The sequence below is a fragment of the Castor canadensis genome, chromosome 12, assembly GCF_047511655.1.
Source record: "Castor canadensis chromosome 12, mCasCan1.hap1v2, whole genome shotgun sequence".
Taxonomy (NCBI): domain Eukaryota; kingdom Metazoa; phylum Chordata; class Mammalia; order Rodentia; family Castoridae; genus Castor; species Castor canadensis.
In genome coordinates, this window is record NC_133397.1 from 108,384,667 (window position 1) to 108,393,696 (window position 9,030).

The 9,030-nt window shown below is 41.7% G+C and overlaps 1 pseudogene; it reads right to left on the reverse strand.

Moving 5' to 3' along the window:
• Nucleotides 1-632: 632 nt before the first annotated feature.
• Nucleotides 633-880, reverse strand: LOC141415086 (NADH dehydrogenase [ubiquinone] 1 alpha subcomplex subunit 3 pseudogene; annotated as a pseudogene).
• Between the last annotated feature and the right edge of the window lie 8,150 nt (nt 881-9,030).

The following is a 9,030-nucleotide window of genomic DNA, read 5'->3' on the forward strand; positions in this document are numbered from 1 at the left end:
GTGTGCTTATTAGGAGTAAAAAAAGGTAAGTCTCAAGCAGCATCTATTACGGCCTTTTGTGTAAATAAGAAAGGAGAAATATGAATGACTCTGCATGTTTTTCCTATGAAATATAACACAGATACTCAGCCAAGAAAAACTGAAAATAATGAAAAAGTGTTTCTGTATGGATTGTTGAGAATGAGATTTACAGGATGAGAATAGTATAAGCATCTCCAAATGTATCTTTTTACATTGTTTTGACTTTTTTTCTTTTTGTCAATACTGGGGTTTGAACTCAGAGCCTTGTGCTTTCTAGGCAGGTGCTCTACTGCTTAAGCCACTCCTCCAACCAATTCTTTTGACTTTTTAGAGGCTACAAGTCTTAGAGACTTGTAGAGTAGCAGCTTTCTAGCTGTGTCTTCTTCTGAGTGACTAAATTTTATATAGAAAACAGCTTGCCCTGAGTTACTCCATTTTGAATATAAATGCTAAGGTAGAATGACTCAACATCTTATTTGTACAAGGAACCAGCCACCATCGGTGCAGCACTACCAGAAGGTACAGACTGATAAGTGATTTGGTTTTTTTGGTTTTCACATTTTTATTGGGGCCGTCGGGGAGGGGACCTCGTTCCCTGTCAGTAGAAGTGCTCACAGCTTCTTTGTCCACTCCAAGCTGGGGCCCTGGGGGTCCTGGGGATGACTGGGTACCTTGGTCACATTCCCATCATCTTGGAGGGGCACTGTAAGGTGTGGCTTTGTTCATCATGGCAGAGTATTTCGTGTAGGGGGCTGAGCAGGGGCATAATTAAAGCAATCCCCCCAGTGACAAAGGACACGGCCAGTCCTGGCTCCTTGACCCAGTCATCCTTGAAGAAGGCCATGACTCTTGCAGCCATTTTGGTCTCAAAAGTGATTTATTTGTGCTAATAAAAAATGAACACAAGACCAGTGACTGATACAACCACCTCATCTAAGATGTATAAAAGGAGACACCTCAAACTAGCATGGCACACCAACTTGTCACTTTGTCATGGGCCACCCCACTGTACTTGTCACAGCCTCTGCCCAGAGGAAAGTGAGATGATGAAACACTGATTGTCCTCATACTCACTCAGTGAGCTCCTCTCTGCTGTCTATATCTTCCCACAGTCATCCAGACTCCTTGTCTCCACATCTCTAAGTTGGTTAACCTAATACCTGACCACCTGAGGTGACTGTTTGATTGCCTTATTTTGGCAGTACTGGGGTTTTGAACTCAGGGCCTCGTGCTTGCTAAGCAGGCACACAATAACTTAAGCCACTCTGCCAGCCCTTTTTTGGTTGGATGTTTTTTGAGGTAGGGCCCTGTGAACTATAATTGGCCCAGGTTTGCCTTGAACCATGCATGATCTTCCTGATTTTCACCTCCTGAGTAGGATGACAGGTGTGAGCCAACAGCACCCAGCTTGCATTGCCTTTTAAAATCCTATGGCCACATTAAATTTTTGGTAACCTATATATAATTGTGTAAAATATGACTTGAGTATTATAAGTACTATAATTAAGACTGGAATGAAACACTTGGGAAACTGAGGTCAGCCTGGGCTACATAGTGAGTTGAAGGCCAATCTGGGTTGAATTGCAAGACCTTGTCTCAAAACAAAACAAACAAACAAACAAAAACTGGAATGGAATAATAGACTTAGGATTGCTGTGACCATGATGTCAAGTGAAACTAGGAGTACTCATTGAAGTAAAGACAATGCAACTGATGATGTTTGCAAATCAATTGACAGTGAATAAATTCTGATACTGTGAAAAGACACAAATGTATCAGTCTATGTTAATGGCATAGCTCACCCATGATGAATGTTTTAAAAATAAAGTGAAAAAAGATAAAATAATATTGAGTCATATTTATTGACTTGGGAAAATTTTTATATCAAATAAAAAGAAGACACATTATATTTCAACATACATCCATATGTGTGTGTATAAATATGTGATGTATTTGGGGCTGGCTGAAGCTCAGTGATACATCAGTCACTTCCCTAGCATGCACAAGGCCCTGGGTTTGATCCCTAGCACCTTATGCACGATAAGTACACACACACACACACACACACACACACACACACACACACACACTTGTTTATGTATATGCATATATGCATATCTTGGAAAAGTGCATACCAAAATATTACTAGTGGTAATCTCTAGTGACAGAATCCTTAATTATTTAAATTTTTATTCTTTGTTTTATTCTGTATGTAATACAGATTTTCTTTTCCTTTTGCTTTTTTTTTTTGGTTGTACTGGGGTTTGAACTAGTGTCTCATGCTTACTTGCTAGGCAGGCACGCTACCACTTGAGCCATTCTGCCAGCTCTTTTTTCTGTTGGGTATTTTAGAGATAGGGTCTTATAAACCATTTGGCCCAGGCTAGCCTTGAACTGCTATCCTGATTTCTGCATCCCAAGTAGGTAGAATTACACACATGAGCCACCAGTACCTAACTTTTTCTTGTGTTTTGAGACATGGTCTTGCTATGTAACTCAGGTTGAGCTGGGACTCACTATGTTGACCACACTAGCTTCAAACTTTCAATCCTCCTGGCTCTGCCTCTCTTGTGCCGGGATTACAGGTATATACCACAATGACTGACTTGTTGTAGCTGTTGTTGTTTTGAGACATAGTTTCAGTATGTAACCCAGGCCGACCTCAAACTGTATCTCCTTCTTAGCCTCCTGATCCTGAGTGCTGATAGTACAGTCATACACCACCACAGCCAGCTTTGTAACCATTTTCTATACTAAGCCTATTTTACTTAGAGTCACAATGTTATGACATTGTGGTAGTCAGAGTAATGATCCCCAAAGGATCCAGAAATGAATCCCCAGAACAAATGAATATGTTATAGTGTCTAGCAAGGGGGAATTAAGGTCACAGATGGAATTAAAGATGCTGGAGGGACATTGTCTTGGATTATCTGATGGGCACAGTGTAATCACAAGAATCTGTTAAATATGGAAGGAGGAGGCAAAGGTCAAGGTCAGGGACAGAGGGACTTGTAGACACTCTACTGCTGACTTTGCATGTGGAGGAAGGGCTTAGCAGTCAAGGGTTGCAAGGAGCACTATTATCTGAAAGAGGTGAGAACTGGTACCTTTCCCAAAGTTCCCATAAAGAACATAGCCCTGCTGGTAGTGTGGCTGAACTGGTAGAGCACCTGCCTAGCAAGCATGAGGCCCTGAGTTCAAACCCCAGTACTGCAAAAAATAAAAGCAAACAACAACAAGAACAAAAGCACGGCCCTGCCGACACCTTGATTTGAGCCAAGTGAGGTCCATTGAGAAGGATGACCTCCAGATTGTAAGATAGCACATTTGTGTTGTTTTAAGACACTAAGTGTGGGGTTGTTTGTTACAATAGCCGTAGGAAACTGATACAGACATATGCTGGAAATAGTCAATAGATACATACTGTAGTGATTGAGATAGAAACTGCTAAGACATTGAAGTGTATTTAAACAAAGATCCAAATAGCAAGATTTGGGAGTCGTTCCTATATTGTAAGAAAACATGGAACATGGTGGCATATGCCTGGAGTCTCAGCTACTTGGGAGGCTGAGGTAGAAGGTTCACAAAGTTTGAGACTAGTCTGGGCAACATAAAGAGACTCCTCTCTTAAAAAAAAAGAAAGAGCTGGGTGTTCTGGAATATAGCTGTAATCCCAGCACCTGATCCAGGAGGATTGAGAGTTTGAGGCCAGCCTGGGCTATGCAATGAGATTCTGTTTCAAGAAAAAGAAAAGGGGTGGGGGGATGAGCCCGGGCATATGGCTCAGTGGTAGAGGGCTTGCCTAGTGTGTAGCCCTGGGTTTGGTCCCTAGCACTGCAAAAAACCCTACTCAGTTACCAAGATACAGTTCATAAAGCCACTAGTGAATTAAGTCCTTATTAATTTAGTTTTTTTTTTCATGCAATACTGAGGTTTGAACTCAGGGCCTGAACCTTGAGCCACTGCACCAGCCCTTTTTTGTGATGGGTTTTTTTCAAGATAGGATCACATGAACTATTTCTGTGGGCTAGCTTCAAACCATGATCCTCCTGATCTCTGCTTCCTGAGTAGCTGGAATTATAGGTGTGAGCCACTGACTCGTGGCCTCATCTCTATTTTTAAGAAAGCTCAATGTAACTTTGATTTGTTATGACTTTTATATTAGTTAAAATCACATTTAACTAGAGTTACCAGAAAACTTTCTTTTTGTATATATTTTTCATTTTGTTTTCTTGTTTGTTTATTTGTTTTTTGCAGTTCTGGGTTTTGAAGTCAAGGTCTATCTCTTGAGCCACTCTGCCAGTGGCTTTTTTGTGATGGATTTTTTTTTTAAAGATGGAGTCTTGTGAACTATTTGCCTGGGGTGGCTTCAAATTGCTATCCTCCTGATCTCTGCGTCCAGAGTAGCTAGGATTATAAGCGTGAGCCACCAGTGTCCAGCCAGAAAACTTTCTTAAAAAGAAAGAAGTTTATGTTTCATATGTTCATTCTAGTCCAGGACTGGGTGTGAGAGTTGAAAGATGTCATCAACAAACCAGGGTCCTTCCGTTTTCATGCTAATGAATGCTGTGTTTGGAATATTTTATTCATTCCAAGCAAAAGGCTCACTTTCACTTAAGTCTCATTAGTCAGAATTGACTCATATATTCATTCTTTGCTAAAAGATAGTCTAGAAACATACTTGTTTGCTTTAGATATTTTGATGTGGGGTCTCAAGTTTTTTTTTTTTTTAACCTGGGGTCTGGCCTCAGTCGGCAATCCTCCTTCCTAAGCCTCCCTGGTAAGCTGGATTATAAGTGTGAGATGGGGTCTAGGTAACCTTTTTTTTTTAGCCTGGGCTGCCTCTCTAGTAACTGGGATCACAGGCTTGAGCCATCATACCTCATGATTCAATTTATAGCAGCCAATATCTGAAGAAAAGGTCTCTGTTCTTCCCCCTCAGGTAAGGCCAAAATCATCTGGTATAGACAGGACGATTGGATGCTCTGGATTTTCCAGGGCAATCCTAGGGTGACTAGTAATCACATCCCCATTGAGACTCAAAGATTTTGGAGCTTTTGGTGATGAGCAGAAAAGGATCAAGAGTGTACTTTGTCAGCTGGGAGTGGTGGCATGCATCTGTAATTCAGCCACTGTGAAGACTGAAAGGGAGGATCACTTGGAGTTTAGGCCCAGTTTGGGCAACACAGCAAGACCCCATCACAACCCCCCCCCCATCAAAAAAAAAAAGGAAAGGAAAGGGAAGAGTCCACTTTCCCTAAAAGAGTAAATTGCATTTGCACTCACTGGGATTCCCCTTGTGTTATTACAGAGCCCAGCAGGCGGGCTTCATTTCTAGCCATCCTTATAACCATAAAAAAAAGTCAAAATTTCTGCAGATTGGGAAATTCTAACTCTTCCTTTCTCTTTCCTGCTCATTCAATTTTTTTCTTTTCTTTGAGGCAGGGTCTCACCATGTAGCCCAGGCTGACTTGGAACTCACACTCCTCCTGCCTCAGCCTTCTGAGTGCTGGGATTACAGGCATCTGCACCATCATTCAACTTAGATGCTACTTGCTTTCATCCTTGTTAGAAACAACTTGCTGAACTTCCTGTGATTCAGGTGGAACTGGGAATGGGAGTGAATGTCAAGGAGCAGTGAATGACTTTCCAAAAGAGAGACACTAAAACAGAGAAGAAATTTTAAGAGTTCCCAAATCTGGAAGGTCTTTCCCCAATCTTTTATTGAACTCTACTCTAAGGCACAATTAATCTATTTTATGCATGAATCATTCACACTGTCTAACAATTCTGCAATGAATGCTCTCGTATCTTTGGGTGCTTGCCAACTGAATTTCTAAACAAGTAGCACACTAATGTCTATATGTAACGTCAGTACTCTAGTTCTCGACTTCTAATATATGGAAATGGTGTTTTCTTACATCTACACCGATCAATAATAAATGAGAGCACATGTTCTTTATGTGGTGTTTTGATTACTGGTGTGCCTCGAATATTTTCTGTATATTTTATGGTCATTGATTTTTACTTTCGTCTATTTGGTTAGTCATGCTCTTTGTCTTCTTGATTGTTTTTGTTTGTCTGTTTGTTTGTTTTGGTAGTACTGGAGTTTAAAGTCAAGGCCTCCTGCTTGCTAGGTAGGTGCTCTTACTGCCTGAGCCACTCCAGCAACCCTTTTTTGTGAAGGGTGTTTTCAAGATAGGGTCTCATGAGCTATTTACCCGGGGCTGGCTTCAAACCTTGATCCTCCTGATCTCTGTCCCTGAGTAGCTAGGATTACAGGCGTGAATCACCGGTGCCAGGCTCTTCTTTATTTTTAGAAGAGTTCTTTCTATACTAGTGTAAGTAATAGAGTGTAGACTTAAGAGGATGCCACAAGAAGAAAGCACGTGGATTCTGAGGTGAAAACATTGCAATTAATCTTCCCACCTTCACGGGTGACCAATTTCTGTTAAGATCCAAGCAGCCCATCAAGGCCATGGGCTGCCACAGGTTGCTTTTAAATCAGTCACTCACCTAAAGCTTAATCCTTTCTTTACTTCAAGACTAAGCCAAATCAAGACGGAATCACACTTCCTGGGACAAAAGAATCTTTAATTTAACAAAACAAACATCCAGGCCCATAAGCCACCCTAGGCATCAGATGGACCTGGGGCTGGAAATTTCACACAGGTAATCTCTTTAATTAGCGAGAGAAGACCCAGGCCCACAAGCTGCAGCCTAGGGTTTGGATGGACCTGGGACTGGGAATTCCTGAAGGCAAGCTCAGTGAATGCTCCAGCTCCAAATACTGATGAGTGCTGTTCTAACTGCAGAGGCAGCGCTTGCAGGGGATCAGGTGCCCTACTTTCCTGACTTTCCTATCATTTTCAGTACATTTTCGAGGCTTGCCTGAAATCTCTTGCTGATGTGCTGATTGGCTCCGTGAACTTGAAAGACAGATGTGGTCAGTTACAGCTCTGTTCATTTTCCACATTGTAGTCTACGCCTCCCATGTGCCAGTAAGAGATCATTTCTTCCTCTGTGGTTTTCCCTGCTTTCTAGCGATTGTCCAAGCGTCCTGAGGGGGATTTATTCAGCCCAAAAGAAACAGAGAGAACCAAAACTGGTGTTTACTCCGTCCTCCTTCACCACTGGGCCTTTGCACACCCAGATTAAGTCTCTGAACTTTATCTTCATGAGCAGAAACCAAGGTCTTGCTCCCTTTTTATTATAAGGTACAAGGCAAAAATACCCACCCCTCCTGAGGGACGAGGCCAGGCCCAAGGGTCAGGCAGTTTTTGCTAATCAAGGGCAACACATGCTACTTAAGGTTTTGTTGGAGGCTTCTTGCAGGACACTGGGCAACTTCACAAATTCTATCTGTGTTGCCAAGACAGTTTCAATCAACTGACTATTCACAGAACAAAGAATGTCACTTCATCCGTTGAAAAACATAAAGATAAACTGAAAAATTTCCACTATTATGTTAGAGTTGCAATCCGACTTCGTTATCATGTAGTGTCAATTTTTCCCCTTCTGTGGATTGTTCAGTCTTGCTCTATGTGTGGTGGGCGGTGGGTGTGTGTGTCCCTGAGCTACACCCCTTCCCCCACTTTTTAAAGAGGGAAGGTGATTCCCATGGTAACTTCAAGTTTAGAAAGACATTTCCCAAACTGAGTTTACAAAAAAGTATTACATAAACTTTTGGTATTTTAACGTTTCATTTTTTTATTATTGTTTTGGGAGTGAAACGTGATCTCACGATGGAGCCCAGACGGACTCTGAATCAAGACCCTCCTGCTTCAGCCTTGTAAGTACTGATATTACAGGTGGGCTCCACCATATCCAGAGCCGTTCTTTCACTTTTCTTTTCTTTCCTTTTTTTTTTTGTTTTTCTTTTGGCAGAACTAGGCTTTGAACTCAGGGCTTTGCACTTGCTAGGCAGGCGCTCTATCACTTGAGCCACACCTCAAGGTCACCTCCATTCTTTTGCTTTAAACTTTGTCATTTCTCCAGACTTTATTTGGCAAAGGAATGAGTTAATAATCATTTTGCTGGGTGATAAGCCAGTTGCATAATTATTTACTGAACAATATAATTTTCCCCGTGAGTTGAACCGTCACTTTATCATAAGGCAGTTCCCATGGCAATTATGTCAAAACTTCACACATTGCTACCCATCTATCTGCCACCATCAGCTACTTTTCCATCAGTAGTCCACTTGTCACAAATAATTAGGTCTTGTCAAGAACCCCTTTAACTTCAAACATGATTCCATTCTTTTTCCTTTGTCTTTTTTTTAGAGACAGGGTCTCACTATGTAGCCCAGGCTGGACTCGAATTTGCAATCCTCTTGTCTCAGCCTCCCAAGTGCTGAGATTACAGGTGTGTGCCACCACACTAGGTTCATGATTGCATCATTGTGGATAGGTCATTGCCCAAGCCTTCCATATAAGGCCATATATTAGGCCTTTGAGACTGTGTAACCTTTTCATGAATATTATGTAGGTATTTTGTATAATAAAAGGCAATCAAATTTCCACTTTTTTCTGCTAGTGGGGATGGAATCCCCAGCCTTAGAGAAACTGGACAAGTGTAGCACCACTGAACTACTCCCCCAGTCTCCACTGAACTTTTATTGACAATTGCGTGCAATTTTTTGTAATAAAAATCTACTAATGACTAGCATATGTGAGGACCCAGATTCAATCCCCAGTTCTAATGGGGAAAAAACCTGCTAATAAAAAGAATTGATTGGTGATGGGGGGAGTTTTGAAGCACTAATAGAGAGAGGCGATGACTCATCTAACAGCTTCATGTTGGCAATGGGACAATGGGGTGTAGGGTGGTGGCACTTGTCTCAGGGGTCGACCCGTGTAGTCTCCAGAGGCCCCGATAGAACTGGATGGAGGGCTCATGCGTAGTCAGAGGTGAGTATTCCTTGACTAAGAGCTGGAGTTTGACCTGTTGGACCTGAACAGATGAATCTGGAGAAAGCATTTATTACACTATATAATAGTAATATTA